Source organism: Acipenser ruthenus, chromosome 32 (assembly GCF_902713425.1).
Source record: "Acipenser ruthenus chromosome 32, fAciRut3.2 maternal haplotype, whole genome shotgun sequence".
NCBI classification, from domain to species: domain Eukaryota; kingdom Metazoa; phylum Chordata; class Actinopteri; order Acipenseriformes; family Acipenseridae; genus Acipenser; species Acipenser ruthenus.
In genome coordinates this window covers 1,803,292-1,818,359 of record NC_081220.1, presented here as the reverse complement: position 1 = coordinate 1,818,359, position 15,068 = coordinate 1,803,292, and the positions used below count along the sequence as shown (strand labels likewise).

The 15,068-nt window shown below is 39.0% G+C and overlaps 1 long non-coding RNA gene and 4 other non-coding genes across 5 annotated transcripts; 4 read left to right on the top strand and 1 right to left on the bottom strand.

Annotated features, from left to right (window-relative positions):
- The first annotated feature begins 2,520 nt into the window (after positions 1-2,520).
- On the top strand, positions 2,521-3,805 carry LOC131703194 (uncharacterized). Its single transcript, XR_009309716.1, has 3 exons — positions 2,521-2,901; positions 3,052-3,268; positions 3,385-3,805. It is a non-coding gene; the product is annotated as an uncharacterized LOC131703194 (long non-coding RNA).
- A 3,489-nt stretch (positions 3,806-7,294) lies between these two features.
- Positions 7,295-7,366, top strand: trnaw-cca (transfer RNA tryptophan (anticodon CCA)). The gene has a single exon. It is a non-coding gene; the product is annotated as a tRNA-Trp (tRNA).
- A 1,265-nt stretch (positions 7,367-8,631) lies between these two features.
- trnaf-gaa (transfer RNA phenylalanine (anticodon GAA)) lies at positions 8,632-8,704 on the top strand. Its single transcript has one exon. It is a non-coding gene; the product is annotated as a tRNA-Phe (tRNA).
- Positions 8,705-8,841: 137 nt separating this feature from the next.
- Positions 8,842-8,915, bottom strand: trnan-guu (transfer RNA asparagine (anticodon GUU)). Its single transcript has one exon. It is a non-coding gene; the product is annotated as a tRNA-Asn (tRNA).
- An 834-nt stretch (positions 8,916-9,749) lies between these two features.
- On the top strand, positions 9,750-9,860 carry trnal-caa (transfer RNA leucine (anticodon CAA)). Its single transcript has 2 exons — positions 9,750-9,787; positions 9,815-9,860. It is a non-coding gene; the product is annotated as a tRNA-Leu (tRNA).
- Positions 9,861-15,068: the final 5,208 nt, after the last annotated feature.

Below are 15,068 nucleotides of genomic sequence, written 5' to 3'. Positions count from 1 at the left end.
AACAAAATTACTTATTGAATAGAGGCGTGGGTTCAAATCCCACTTCTAACAGTTCAATTTTACTTATTTTTAAAAAGAATAAATTTCTTTATTTTACTATTAAAGATTGTTTTAAGAAAATCAACAGCTGATACCAAACTCTTGTCAGCACTCAATACCATTTTAATTTCCATTTTAAATCCGACTAAAATAGTGTTCCTAACGCAAATTGCATTTTTGTTGTAAACAGACTACTTGTTAACGTCACTGAAAAATATTTTGTGTCCAAACATGTTATTTAACTTGATTGTTTTAATATGCCAAATAACATATTACTTTGAAAAACATCTCCGTCGGCCACTAGATTGTGGTCTCAGGCTGGGATGCGGACCATTGAGAACAGTATAAACGATCTATTCCTAGACGTAGCTTACATGAGAAATGCCCTCGTTTAACATGCTAGGATGATCGACTTCGGCATTCTCCAACTGCTGTTTACATTTTCTAATACCTTATGAGGAAGAAAAATATTTTGTGTCCAAACATGTGTTATTTAATTTGATTGTTTTAATATTCCACATAACATATTACTTTGAAAAACATAATATATTTTTTTTAATACAGTCCTATTTGAGTATTTAAAATATGGTTATATTCAAATGCCAGCAATGGTGTGTTAATTTAACGAAGCGCCTAACGCTGCTCGGAACGTTTGCATTTTTAAATTCTAACGGTCTCTGCTCAGCTGAGTGGAATGTTCACGAGCCGGTTGCCTAGCAGCGTCTCCCCCTCCTTCTCTGCCCCGCCCTCTCGCCCTCTCTCGTTGCTCCAGCTAGGAGTTCAAATTTAGCTTCGTTATAGTAGCGCAATTCTTTACTAACTTTTACAAATTAGCTTATTAGAAGCTTCGTGTTTTTAAAATGGTTCAGGTGCAGTCCGGGCAGACTGACTGCAGCATCATTACAGTATACCGCACTGCGCTCAGCTTTGTGTGGCGGCTGATACACAAAATAATGAACGACTATTAAATAAATCACATCTATTGCTTTTTAATGCTAAATATGTATCTGGTATTCTAAGTATTATCTACAATTAATAATTCAGCTCTATTCATATTCAGAATGTAATACAGTATTAAAACTATCAAACTGACTGGAAACATGGAACACATTAATTGCGATCGATTCGATACCAATAGGATTACATAAGAGCTGTTGTGTATAGACAATGTCATAAACGCCGAAATGAACACGGACGGTCTTTATTAAGGGCTGACTCGTTTAGATGTTCGAGAGATCTAGGTGTACTGGACAAATCTACTGGATTTTTTCCAAATCGTAAGTGTACCGCCTGTGATAATACATTTAAAACTAAGAAAATGCACAAGCCATACAACGAAAAAAAAGAGTACAGTATCTTACAAGTGATTGTGCTTCAACTCATGTCATTAATGTGATTTCTTGTCCTAGCCATTTGCAATATGATGGTAAAACTACTAGACAGTTACAATTGCGCATTAATGAGCGAGCATAAAAGTTCAATTAGGAGAAAACATATTCATCCACCACTAGCTAGACATTTTGTAGATGCCAAAAATTCCGTTTCAGATCTTAAATTCTGTGGCATACAAACATTTTCAAGATCGCAGTGGTGGTAATGTCACGGGTGACGAATGTGTTGATTATTATTTTATTCAGTATTATCACTTATGATTTTTGAATTTTAATTGGATTGGTTTTCCTTTTTTTGCACAGTTTGTTTATTTGAATTATTGTTTTATTTTTGAGCGTTAGATGCATTTTAATGTGTATTTGTTCACTTAACCATACGTCATCCACTCTCTGGTCCAGACCTCCTCTTAGGGCTCCTGTCCAGATGCCTGTTTGGGCAACCCTCTCCATAGGGTGCTGCGCTTCAGCTGAAGGCCTCAGGAGAGATCCTGATATCCTGACATAAACCACGAACGCAAAGGTTCTTGTCAGTACCTCTTTTCAAATGTCTTCAATCACCAAGTTCCGCAGTCCTCCCAGAGTGAGTCCACGAAAAAAAATAACAAAACGAAACTGACACTGTCCGTGCACAAAAAAACCCCAGCCGCTCACTGTCTAATCTCGTCCTCTTTATTTTCGTTTACTTCCCTCGGCTTCTCCCTCTTTCCTATTCCGGTATCTCCTAGTCCCATGCTCCCAGTCTCTTAGTTCCTCACTCTTTTTATACCTCAAAGCCCACCGTGGGTGTCTTCAAAGTGTGGGATCGGCAGCCTAAACAAAAAAAAAAAAAAAAGTCAGCGGAACATCCTTCAAAGAAGTTCTTGAAAAAGGTGAGTAGATAAAATGTTACTGATATAACTTTCTATAATTCCAAATAATCTTTTATAATCTCTGTATGGTTGCAATTGGTGGACGGGTGGTGTAATTAACTACATTCCACTTATATTTTACAGTCTGTTCTAGAAATTTTAAGGCAGTGTTGGGATGATTCATTATTCTGTAGTTGAATTGGCTGGTGGCACAAAATGGAGCACGGATCTAACAACAGCTGAAAAGATTCAAAACAGAATGAAAAAGTCAAATAGGTTGAATGGCTGTCTGTTGTTCTTGCCATTTCTTATTTTGTTATGTATAAATCTAAATGATCAATTATTGATAACCTTTTCAGGTTCACAAAAACTTGGCCTTCCAAAAAAGGGGCATATACTGGTCCTGGAAACTGACGGAACTGAGATTGATGATGACGAAATCTTATTGGAGATGCAATCAGAATCTTTAATAATACTGATGGAAGGAGAGAGCTGGATCCCACAGATACCCATAGAAGAACAAGTGAACATAACATCAATTGAGCAGAAGTCTGATTCCGAAAAAATAAATGAAATCATATCCCTTGACTCCGCAGCATACACGGAATCTTTTGCAAATCGGAGTAAGTACCTGTTTATGTTTATTTTTTTCTTGTTGCTCATCAGTTTAATTTTGTTGCACATTATTAAGATTGCACTCTTTATCAATGAATGTCAGCCTCAGACTTAATTATTTTTTGTTTTGTATTATTATTTGTTATTATACTCTACAGGATGTTCAACAGTGGATGATAGAACCCCTCTGCCTCCATTTTCTGACCTGGTGCATAGAAGTCTTCTGGCTGGCAATTCAAGAGGGATATGGCATAAAATGGTTGATGAAGCATCTAATTATTACCTGGCTAATTATCCCAGCCTAAGTGACAGGCCATTGGAAAAAAGCTGTATAGCAAATACCCATGCATTAAGCATGAAGGGAATGAACCGTGGGTAAGATGGAATTCAAGTATGCAAAACAATACATTGGGAATTGAAGCTTGCCATTTCTTTCTGAAACATGATGTATTTATTCACAATTATTGTTTTCACCTCTTGTTGTTTTGTAGTCCTTATTTTCTAAGTGCCTCAGTCAGAAGATGAGGCACATGAGGTGGTCTTTAAAAAGGAAAAACCTGCCCATTGACTCCAGTTCGGCACCAATTATGGCAAAGAAAGCCCAGGTACCTACCATACAGAGGCGTGAAGAACGGCCCGATGAAGAATACGACCGCCATGTCGAAGAACTAAGAAAAGAATTTGACAAAAATAAGCCTGATGACAATCACATAGACATTCTTCTTAAAGAAACCTTTGGCAATCGTCGATTGTGGCTGACCACTCTTCCAGCTGGAAGAATTAAACCAGTTGTTGAAGTTTACCCTTGTTTTGAATGGGGAAAATTTGTAAGTATTTGTTTATTTACTCATGTTATTGTAAAGTTATAGAGGGCATACTACAATTCACCTGCTTACAGTTAACTGCATTATTATTTTCCTTCTACAGTCTCATCAAACAGTCAATATTACTGATCACTAAAATAAAATTAAAATTGTGGTTGTGAATGTTGGATTAAAGGTTGCGATTTGCTTTAATCCAATCCAAGTACAGTTATTATGATGATGATATACAGAAACTCATTTTGTGACATTTATTTTACTTTATTTTTTATTCATTTTAAGTAAATATTTATTTTTAATGTAATGTCAACCATTTTCTAAAACTGTTATCTGACAGCATAGGTCCTGGGTTTATAAATTCTAGTTCAACATTCCTGCGTTGGAGGTATTTTTTATTTTTATTTTTATTTTTTCAACTTCATACTTGTGCATGTGTTTTTCTATTAGGTAATGGGTGAATTTGCAATGGTCCTTGGAAGTACATGATTTGAAACATTGTGCAAAAGGGCTGAACAGGTTAGGACGGTCTCTGAGTTACTGATTGGATCCAAGAAAGAGGTGAGGAAATAAACGATCACAAAACACATTGTATTCTTGTGAATGACTTGTGGCTTTGCCAGCTGGAAACACACGAAGGTAACAAACAAAAAGAACAACAAACCTCCTCCCTCCCCCCCTTCACACCCCGCCACTGTACAAAGCAATTACTTATACAAAGGTCATTACCCCCACCCCATTTTTCTTTTCAGGGAGATCTCAGAATGCTACCTGTAATTCAGCTCATTGAAGAAAAAACTAAATTTGATGAAGGAAAGGGGAAAAAGTCAGTTTCGGACATCACTGTATATGAGGTAATTATACTAAATAACATTAATCAAAATGTTTGGGAGTGGGGGGGCACCCATTGACTCGGCTTCAAACAAGATGTCCTCTTACTGTCATTCAAGCATAATTATATTGACTTATATAATGCTAACAATTGACACAGTAAATTTAAAATTAAATTAAATGTATCTAACAAAGTACAATAAAAATGTTATATTTTATATATTTATATTATTTTGTCATCATTTCATTATGTTATATTTTTCAGGATATATCTACAAGTGAACTTGACAAGTACTTGAAAACCACACAAGAAGAACCACCACATCTTGTTCTTTGTGTTGCAAAGAACACCCTCCAGGAAGCTGTAATAGTAGGAGATACTGTTGCGATATTTTGCCAAGCAAAAACTGTATTAGATGCTGTGCTTGTTCTCCTGGGAATGTACTATGCCTTCCACCTGCAGTACCCCACAGTTTATTCGCAGGTGCTTGGATTCCTGCAGCAATATATATTGGGAGACCCATTTACTGGATGCAAATCACATGAATACAGATTTTTTGCAAAAGGGTTCAATGATTAAATTAGTGAATTACAACAATAACATTCTTACATAATTGTAAATATCTGTAAACAAATTAAATAATTATTTGTTAAAACTGAATTTCATGATAAGGTAGTATGTTTTTATTGTCTATTTAAATAATTTATTTGAGGGCGTGGACATACACAGTATTCTATTTGATGTTTTAGATGTTTTAAATACAATCATATATATTGTAGCGATCTCGGTTCCCGCAGGCAGGCACATTGTAGCAATTCCAATGCTACATAATGTGGGTGTAAGTCTCGCCCACCTGTCCCTTTAATTAGGGTCAGTAGCCTGGCCAGGTTAAAACTTCATTTCCCATAGTTCCTTGCAACCACCCTCTGTTCATCCTCTCTCCCCATTGGCTCATTCAGATTTCCACCCCTCCAATCTCAGAGCTCCTTAGTAGCCAGCAGTTGTATTAAAGCTGGCTAGTCAGGCCTGAGGGAGACTCCCTTTCTCAGAGGAATCAATTTAACTACAGCATTTTCTCTACTTAAATCTCAGTGAATCCATTAACATCCTTAGATAATTCCAGTGCATCCGTTCATTTTCTTTTGTCGCTGCGCTTTGTCTAAACTGCTCTTTTTGTTTTCACTGTTACTTGTTTAAGTTTAGCTGTTTTTTCTAGGTCTGTTTAGTGTTTGTTGTTTTATGTGTGACAGCCTCCATTTTTTCCTGATCCTCCTGATTTTTCCCAAACAACTGTTCACCATTCAACTCAACACTACTGGACAGTCTCAACAATTTCAACGTACTCAATGTTTTCAACTTTCTACAATCACCATCATTTTGGGACACTTTGCTGGACTGCCTTATTTGTGGGTGAGATCATTTCTTTTTTGTTTGGATTGGTTCTACTTTAATTTGATACTTTGTTTCCTGTATTTTTTTGTTACTTTGTATGGATTTCAATTACCCTGCTATTACTGGACTTGTTGGGCCTACTGTCATTCTCCCACCATTGCCACAGAGACTGTTAAATGTAATTGTTTCCCCACCTGTATCTATTTATTTATCCTTGGTCTTTATCTGTGTGTGTTGTGTTTGTGAGTGTGGGTTTATTGGAGACCCTCTGGACACCATTCATTTTCTACTTTGTGAATCTGTTTAGCCTTCTGTTTGTCCCTACATACTGATCTGTACCATCTTATGTCTTACCTGTTACCTGCAATTATTTGAATTACTTTCTTATCATTATTCATTTCATTCATTTGTTCATTTTTTCATTTGTTGACATTATTGTTCACAATAATAAACCGATTGTTCTTGAAATTGACACCTCTGACGTCCCTGCTTTTGCTGTCTGTCACTCTTGCTGACTTATTTAGCTATAGGAATAGGGCCAGTAGTATCTCCTTAGGGAGGACAGTGCAACTGCTTCTCAGTTGTGCAGAGTGATCGTTACAACATCACACAGGGCGAGGCAATCCACACACAGCCAGAGGGCAGGCGCAAACCCGGGACCTCTTGCACTAAAGCATAGTCCGATACCGCTGTACAAAAGAGCCGGCTCCTTTGCAAGGAGCGTATATCGGGCTCATGTCTCTGTGTGTGATTACGTCACCTACCAGCCCTATTGCTGCCTTCCACCATGCACGCTACAAATAGTCATATAGGTGTAACAGATTTTATTCTTCAAATTGTAAATATTTATTACAATTCAAATACTTGTTACTATTGCAATAGATTTTTTGTTTAAAAAAGTTTTTGGCTTAACTTTGAAATATGCAATAAATAAAAGTAAGTTGTTTAATTTGTGTCTTTTTGTATTGTAAAAATAAGAAAGCATTTACGTGTTTAGATCTTAAACACCTGTAGATTTGTAAACGTGTTCAGGTGTTTAAAAAGTGTTAGAGCGAATATATATATATATATATATAATTTACAGAATGGTACAAATGTATTTGACTCTATTCACATTCCCATCGCAGTTTGTTTTTAGATTATATTAGTCCCTGGTCAAGACAAAGTCTCTCAGGGGTTGGCCTATCATTAGATTGCCGATGTAAGGTCTCTTGTCCCATCGTATAAGCAAGATAGTTTATTCACAAATAAATACATACACTTTTATTTATGTTTCTGTTGGTAAATTAACACATTATCGCATGCGTTCATGTCACGCTGTGCACTCTAACATTGCATCACAAGCAAACAGTACACCAGGACTTCGTGGCGCAACGGTAGCGCGTCTGACTCCAGATCAGAAGGTTGTGTGTTCAAATCACGTCGAGGTCAAAACCGTCTTTATATCTATTCCACTCTATATCATTTTTTAGCGTGTTTGAATTTGAAATCCGGACATTTATATATACAATTTAGCCCACACAACATATTGATTATATAGCGACAAACAAATTACTTCCTGGGGGGGGGGGCAGTTCAGTTTCAATCAAGTTCCAGTCTCTCTGCCATTATCTTGCGCTGCTGTGTTTGGTCAGGTAAAAAGGGCGTGACCAGAGCGGTATGTGCAATCCCGTTAGGTAGCTTGCATGTCAATCTCTCCTTCTTTTCTATTTATATACCCAGCACTGCTTCCGCCCTTCGTCTGTGTTTGTTTCTATTCTTTTCATCATTCAGCTTTTGTATTTTTCTGCAGGAGCTCCAACGTTAGTCTTTTCTGCTCCATCCAGTCTCCAGCGCAGCTACAGCGCCGTTCAAAGCGCAGCGTCATTCTCAGCTTGCTCTGCGTTTTCATCAGAAAGACTGTTCCGACGTCACCGCTGCACTGCAACTCTTTCACACCGGCGCCTCACAGACCATGGTTACCACGGCAACGCCTCATCTCGTGAACAGTGGGAACAATAGTATTGTGGTTTACTACATAATATCCCACCCATCGTTGGTGTTCAAACAAAGCAGAGTGTTACATTGGGAAAGGGCCGTACCTGTCAGTAAGTATTTTAAATTCATTTGGGAAGGTTTAAGATTGTGAAGAAGTTTAAATATGCTGCGTATTTGCGCATTGGGAACTTTGCATAATGACGTTTTTATTAATGCCACTTTCTTACGGACAGTAGTCAGGGTGATGGTACAAGACCGGAGCCAATAAACCTGTTATTTGCTTGTCCTTTCACTACCATATTCTATCGTGCTTGCTCAGAATACGCGTGAATCCTGAAAACATCTTGTTAATATATAAACAAAGCCAGCAGTCACTTTATTGATCACCCTGTGGATTGGAATACAGATGATTGTGTTAAAGATGTTAATAGACTTTCAATGTACACGTTTTAGAGCTCAGCGTTTGTTGAGGCAGTTCAAGCGCTGCACTTTCAGGCAGCCAGTTCCAGTGTTTGCCTTTTGGACTTACTCTGGAAGGAATACAAAAAAAAAAAAAACATTTGTTGAGAATCGCATTTGGGAGAAAACTTAACAGTTTCGAAACACATTTGTAAAGGCATCAGATTCTATTATGGTGTTGCCGAGCTGTTGAACGTTTCTCATTACAGGTTTACTGGATTGCCAAAAAGAATGCTATCTCGAAACAGCAGTCTTGTCAAGCCGAAATAGCTCAGTTGGGAGAGCGTTAGACTGAAGATCTAAAGGTCCCTGGTTCGATCCCGGGTTTTGGCAAACAACAAGACCATATTTGTTTTGTATTATTTTGAACTAAAAAAAATAAGAGCACATTTATTCTTCAGCGTAATTGGATGAAATAACAGCGTATCAGAGTGCCATTTTCTAATGTGATTAAGAAATGCAAAAAGCATCGTCCCTGGGTGGGCTTGAACCACCAACCTTTCGGTTAACAGCCGAACGCGCTAACCGATTGTGCCACAGAGACCAACCTATTAAGCTGCCAAAGCATACGGCAGTGATTAGCAAGGCGAGATGCTGCAGAACGTGATCGAGGGAGCAGAACTTAGCAGAACCTGAGATCACATCTAAGATGAAAGCAAGACGGGGCAGGAAAGTCTATGTAATCAATTATGGCAGCACAGCATGTGTCTTTTTTGTTAGATAACACCCTGGGAGACAACAGAGCAGTGTGTGTAAATAGCTACAATGGAAACCATATACTTACGACTTAATTTTGATACAGAACTGTGGTCATGTGTAATCTGTTTTCATTATGATAATAAAGCTACAGTTCAGTGGATTATATTTGGAATCTTTGGTTCTGTCATTCACTATTTTCTCAAATAAGATGACAAATTAATAGCTCAGTTGGTTACAGTGAAAGAAACGCGCACCAGTCAGCCCGGCTAGCTCAGTCGGTAGAGGATGAGACTCTTAATCTCACGGTCGTGGGTTCGAGCCCCACGTTGGGCGTCCTTTTTAAATACAAATTGAAGATGTTTCTTCGAGACAACGGAGCAATGTCTGATTCTGTTCACATTGTATACAGTATTGCAACAAAATTACTTATTGGTCATTGTCAAATAGCAATTGCTATTGTAAAACGCATACATCGTTTCTAGCTATAACAATATTGAAATAAATAATCTTACATTTTTTGGGTTGACTTCAATCCGTTTCTTTTTTTTACACTTGTCATTACATCATTCATGGAGCAACAGTTGGTATGTGCGTAATAAACCCAATCGGGCCTTGATACGAGAACCCTAGTGTGTGCTGAAATAAATAATGCGGTTTTCTACAGTAACAAATGCAGCTTGTCAGAATGGCCGAGTGGTCTAAGGCGCCAGACTCAAGGACTCTGTCTTTCCAAAGAATTTTGTGTTCTGGTCTCTGAATAGAGGCGTGGGTTCAAATCCCACTTTTGACAGTTCAATTTTACGTATTTTTAAAAAGAATACATTTCTTTATTTTACTATAAAAGATTGTTTTAAGGAAATCAACAGCTGATACCAAACTCTTGTCAGCACTCAATACCATTTTAATTTCCATTTTAAATCAGACTAAAATAGCGTTCCTAACACAGATTGCATTTTTGTTGTAAACAGACTACTTGTTAACGTCACTGAAAGATATTTTGTGTCCAAACATGTTATTTAACTTGTGTTTTAATGTTCTAAATAACATATTACTTTGAAAAACATCTCCGTCGGCCACTGGATCGTGGTCTCAGGCTGGGGTGCGGACCATTGAGAACAGTATAAACGATCTATTACTAGACGTAGCTTACAGGAGAAATGCCCTCGTTTAACATGCTAGGATGATAGACTTCGGCATTCTCCAACTGCTGTTTACATTTTCTAACACGTTATGAGGAAGAAAAATATTTTGTGTCCAAACATGTGTTATTTAATTTGATTGTTTTAATATTCCAAATAACATATTACTTTGAAAAACATATATTGTTTAATACAGTCCTATTTGAGTATTTAAAATATGGTTATATTCAAATGCCAGCAACGGTGTGTTAATTTAACGAAGCGCCTAACGCCGCTCGGAACGTTCGCATTTTTAAATCCTAACGGTCTCTGCTCAGCTGAGTGGAATGTTCACGAGCCGGTTGCCTAGCAGCGTCTCCCCCTCCTTCTCTGCCCCGCCCCCTCTCTCGTTGTACCAGCTAGTTGTTCAAATTTAGCTTCGTTATAGTAGCACTATTCGTTACTAACTTTTACAAATTAGCTTATTAGGGGCTGACAAACACACACTACACGAGGACTTCATGGCGCAACGGTAGCGCGTTGACCTCCAGCTCAAAAGGCTACGTGTTCAAATCACGTCGAGGTCAAAGGCGTGCTTGTTTTAAAAAAAAAAATAATAATAATAATTTCCAAAATATCCTGACTCCCGAATTCCCGGATTTTATGTTTCCAATCCAGGGATTTCTGTATCAGAAAAAGATCCGGGAATCCGGGATTGGATTCCCTAATTATTATCCATAGATTTCCTTTGTTTACAGATGATGCAGCTGGCTGTTTTTCTTTTAACTATTCTCTTTTACTCTGTTGTTGATCTTATTTATGTGTGAGATATACATGCTGAAGGGCTTCAATCTTCTCTTTCATCCTTCCTCTCCTCCCTGAGTCTCTCCCAGGGAGTGATTCAGAGGGAGCTGTCCGGTGCTGAACCTCCAGCAGACCAACAGAAAAGGGGCTGAAGCTCCGAGCTTCTCCCAGAGCCCAGGCTGGGCACGTCACTGATCTCCCCCTCACTCTGAACTCATTAAAGAGCCAGAGGGAAGAGGGGCTGGAGACAGTGCTGTGTATCAGCTGAGACAGTGACTTTACTGAAGAATTACACAAGTGTTAAACACCACACAGCAGTCTAGGGGCTTCAAGGGGAGTCAGAAACAAATAGGACTTATTATTTCATTAATTCCTTAAGAAGTTATATTAAAATGCAACTCAAACAAACAAAACATGCAGTAATTATCGACATTGACCACAAGAGGGAGCCTGTTGTCCATAATGTAGTAGCAGTGAATTACTCCCTCTTTGATTTCATCCCCAGCAGTTATTAAAAGCTTTACTGACATACTGATATAAATATTGCTGCATCTTATAATATCAAATAAACACATTAAATACAAATAGAATAACTTTTCCATTGCTGTGTATTTCACTTGAGGGGCTTGAAGGATATATTAGGTGGCATATCATGACTTTAGTTTTTGAACGCAGCTGAAAATGCCTCAAACATCACAAACTGCAGTTCCTAACATTGCCCACAACAGTGAGGAGCTACCAGCATCAAAGTGTAAGGACCTCATTTATCACACAGCGGTACTGTGTTAACACGCAGTGAGGCTCTGTACCGTGTGCTACTGTGTACACCTGCTGCATTCACCAAGCAGTGAAGAGCAACCTAACCCGTGGTGAACAATGCGAAGGAAAAGTACCGCATGCGGGTCATTTCAATATAATTCATGATGTTAATGGATGGGAAATGTATGCACATTACATCAGAAATACTGCGAGGGAGGGATCTGATATTCAAGACATTATTCACTGAAGGGTGCTAAAATGTTTGGGTCCTCGGCGCGTGTTCAAATACCGTGTTTGTAAAGCAGGCGGTATGTACTGTCACAACATTCAGGAAATAGGGCAGCGCACTGGTGATGCTGTGAGCAGAGCAGGGACCATTCACAAATGAGCTAACTGCCAATCCATCCAATCTTATTTTAGAGATCGCCCTAAGGTTAAAGCTTAAGAACATTTATATCATTCTGGTCATTTACCAGCGTTTAGTGAATGAGGACCTGAGTGTCTTTTAGTGTTACTGAAGCCAGTGAGAACTTCACTGCACTTCAATCATGACGGTGCTGCTGTTTAATAAGCAGTACTGCTGCATTACACTTTAATGAGTGCATTAAGGACTGTGCTAATCAGGTTCCAATGCTACTCTTAATAGCTGGGCTCTATTGTATAGTCCCACTGTCCTGGGAGTGTTAATGCCAGGGCAGTTACTAATCTTGCTCTGTCTGAACACACAGTGCAAGTACTGCTTTAAACACACACTCCACACTTGACTCCATTCCAGCTGTGTTGAGTGGAATAAGGGCTCGGCTGATTGGCTCTCCTCATATGCTCCTATTAAAGCTGTTCTTTGTCTAGTCTTGCTGTCCTGGGAGTGTTCATGCTAAACTGCTAATCTTGCTCTGTCAGAACACACAGCACCAAGCCTGTGTTTACACCACTGCTGGGCTACAAGTGGCTGCTGTGCCAAGGAAGACAATTTGCATAGAAAAGACACTTTGCATTGGCAGCACATGCTTCAGTGCTCTGGGAGTGTTTCTAGCCCTGTCTGAATTGAACCTGTCTGGTCAGGCTCTGAAATGGATGGAGTCTGACTTGTCAGATAGAAAACAAAGTGTTAAAATAAGCAATAGTGAATCAGCGTTTAGGAACTATACTATGGGGGTCCCACAGGGATCTATATTAGGGCCTTTATTATTTAGTCTCTACATTAACGATCTACCTTTGGATTGTCTAGAAGATCAACCACAAGAGGAGACTGTAGTGTCTTGACGTCGCACTACGTTTGCACAAACAGCTTGCTCAATTAAGGGTGCCATGTTTTGGAATACGCTACCAGACTTTATGAAAAGTATATCAGACTACAAGAGTTTTTTTTAACAGAACTGAAAAACTGGTTGAAACAGGACCAGCTTTGTGACCATGTCTAGTCCCCCTCCATTTGTTGACATTAAATAATAATAATTTAATGTTTGAGAGCTGCCCTTCATGGCAACAGAATCCACAACAACAATGACTTTTATCAGCATCTTCATCTGGGCACTTGTCATCTGCACTCAGGGTAAGAATCATTTAGAAAAACACTTTCATCAATTTGTGGGGCTATTCTTAATATATAAGTGTAAAACAGGGGCAAACTAATGGAAAATAAATTAAACTAAAAATGGGCTGGAGAATTGTAAATCTTTTCCTTCGTTTTTGGTTTTGAACTAGACCCGGAAGGAGCCGTGCACTGTGTATTAAGAATATCGTGAGTGTTTGTTTGTTTGTCTATAATTGATACTTGTGTGTTTATAGACGGCGAACACGTTCCTGGGCTGTCGCTAAGAGCCAGCACTGAACCCGGAAAAGCACTGCACTATTTGTCACTCTTTAAACTGTATCACCCACCACAAGCACTACAGCACACACCCAGGACTGGTGACCGTGGTTGTATATTGTGGGAGAGATGCTGTGTTTATTGTTTAGGGCTGCAATCCCTGTTACTGTTCTCCGTGTTTTACGCATCGCTTATTATTTGGTCACCAGACCTGGATTATAACTAAAAATAAAACGTATATTTTTCCATACCGGATTACAAATCTCTGTCTGTTTATTCCTGCACTGCATCACCTCTGCACCTGTTCATAATCAGCAACCACTTTGCCACAAGGAGTTTGATACCTTTTCCCCTGGCTTGTTAAATATCAGTCTGATTGAAATAATGAAAATGCACTCCTAGCAGCTCGCTCAAGGTACATCTTGAAAAGGCCTGTGAAAGACAGTGAAGTAGATGTCCAATTTATAACAGTAAGAAGCAGTCAAAATGTGACCAATGAAAAGAAAAATGACAGGTCCGTTACTTCTACAGCAGCAGCAGCAGCACATGGGAAGGTATACCACTAGGGTTAGGGCACTACATACCCTTTAATTCTCAATAGCATTGAAATGATGACAGAAACAGAAATATTACTGTCAGTTTAGACAAACAGATCAGTTATATTAGACAGCAGTGATATACTGAGAGCTTTGACTGGGGGAAAAATAGAAGAAAACAGTCAAAGTGAACCCGACCCTATCAATCACACTGGTGCTCACTCACGGCTCAGATCTCCTCTATCTGTGACAGCAGCAGCAGCAGCAGGATTTGTATAAAGGAAGCTGCTTTGTATACCGGTGCCTGCCTCACTGCTCCAAACACTTTGAGACACACAGTATTGATGAGTCACTGCTCAGCCCTTTCAGAGTCACTGAAACACACAGTACAATGATGCCATTGCTTCTACTGCTGGGGACACGGGGGCTCTTTGCTCAAGGTGATAATTAAATAGTTATTTATAAATCTGAAAGCTTGACTGGAGTTCATTTTAAATAGAACTTTTCATTGAAGTAAATCTGTCTAGCCGCTTCTGTACATTTTGTTTGTATTCTAACACAACACTATTTAATTTGACTCTTGCATTATTATTTTATAATCATTTTTTGTTGTATTTTTTGAGTCCAGTGCAGACGTTGTTCTGACTCCGTCTCCAGCAGCTCAGTCTGTTCTCCAGGACACATGGTCTCTATCCGCTGTACAGCCAGCAGCTTTGTTAGTATCAGCTCCATCCACTGGTACCCGCAGAAACCTGGAGAAGCTCCTGATTTATTCTACTTCTAACCGTCACTCTGGGACTCCAGCTCCATTCAGTGGCAGTGGATCAGGGACACAGTTTACACTGAGCATCAGTGGAGTGCAGGCTGAAGATGCAGGAGATTATTACTGTCAGCAGGGCAATAGCTACCCATTCACACAGTGATACACGTCCGTACAAAAACCTCCCTCAGCTCTGCAGGAACTGCTCTGG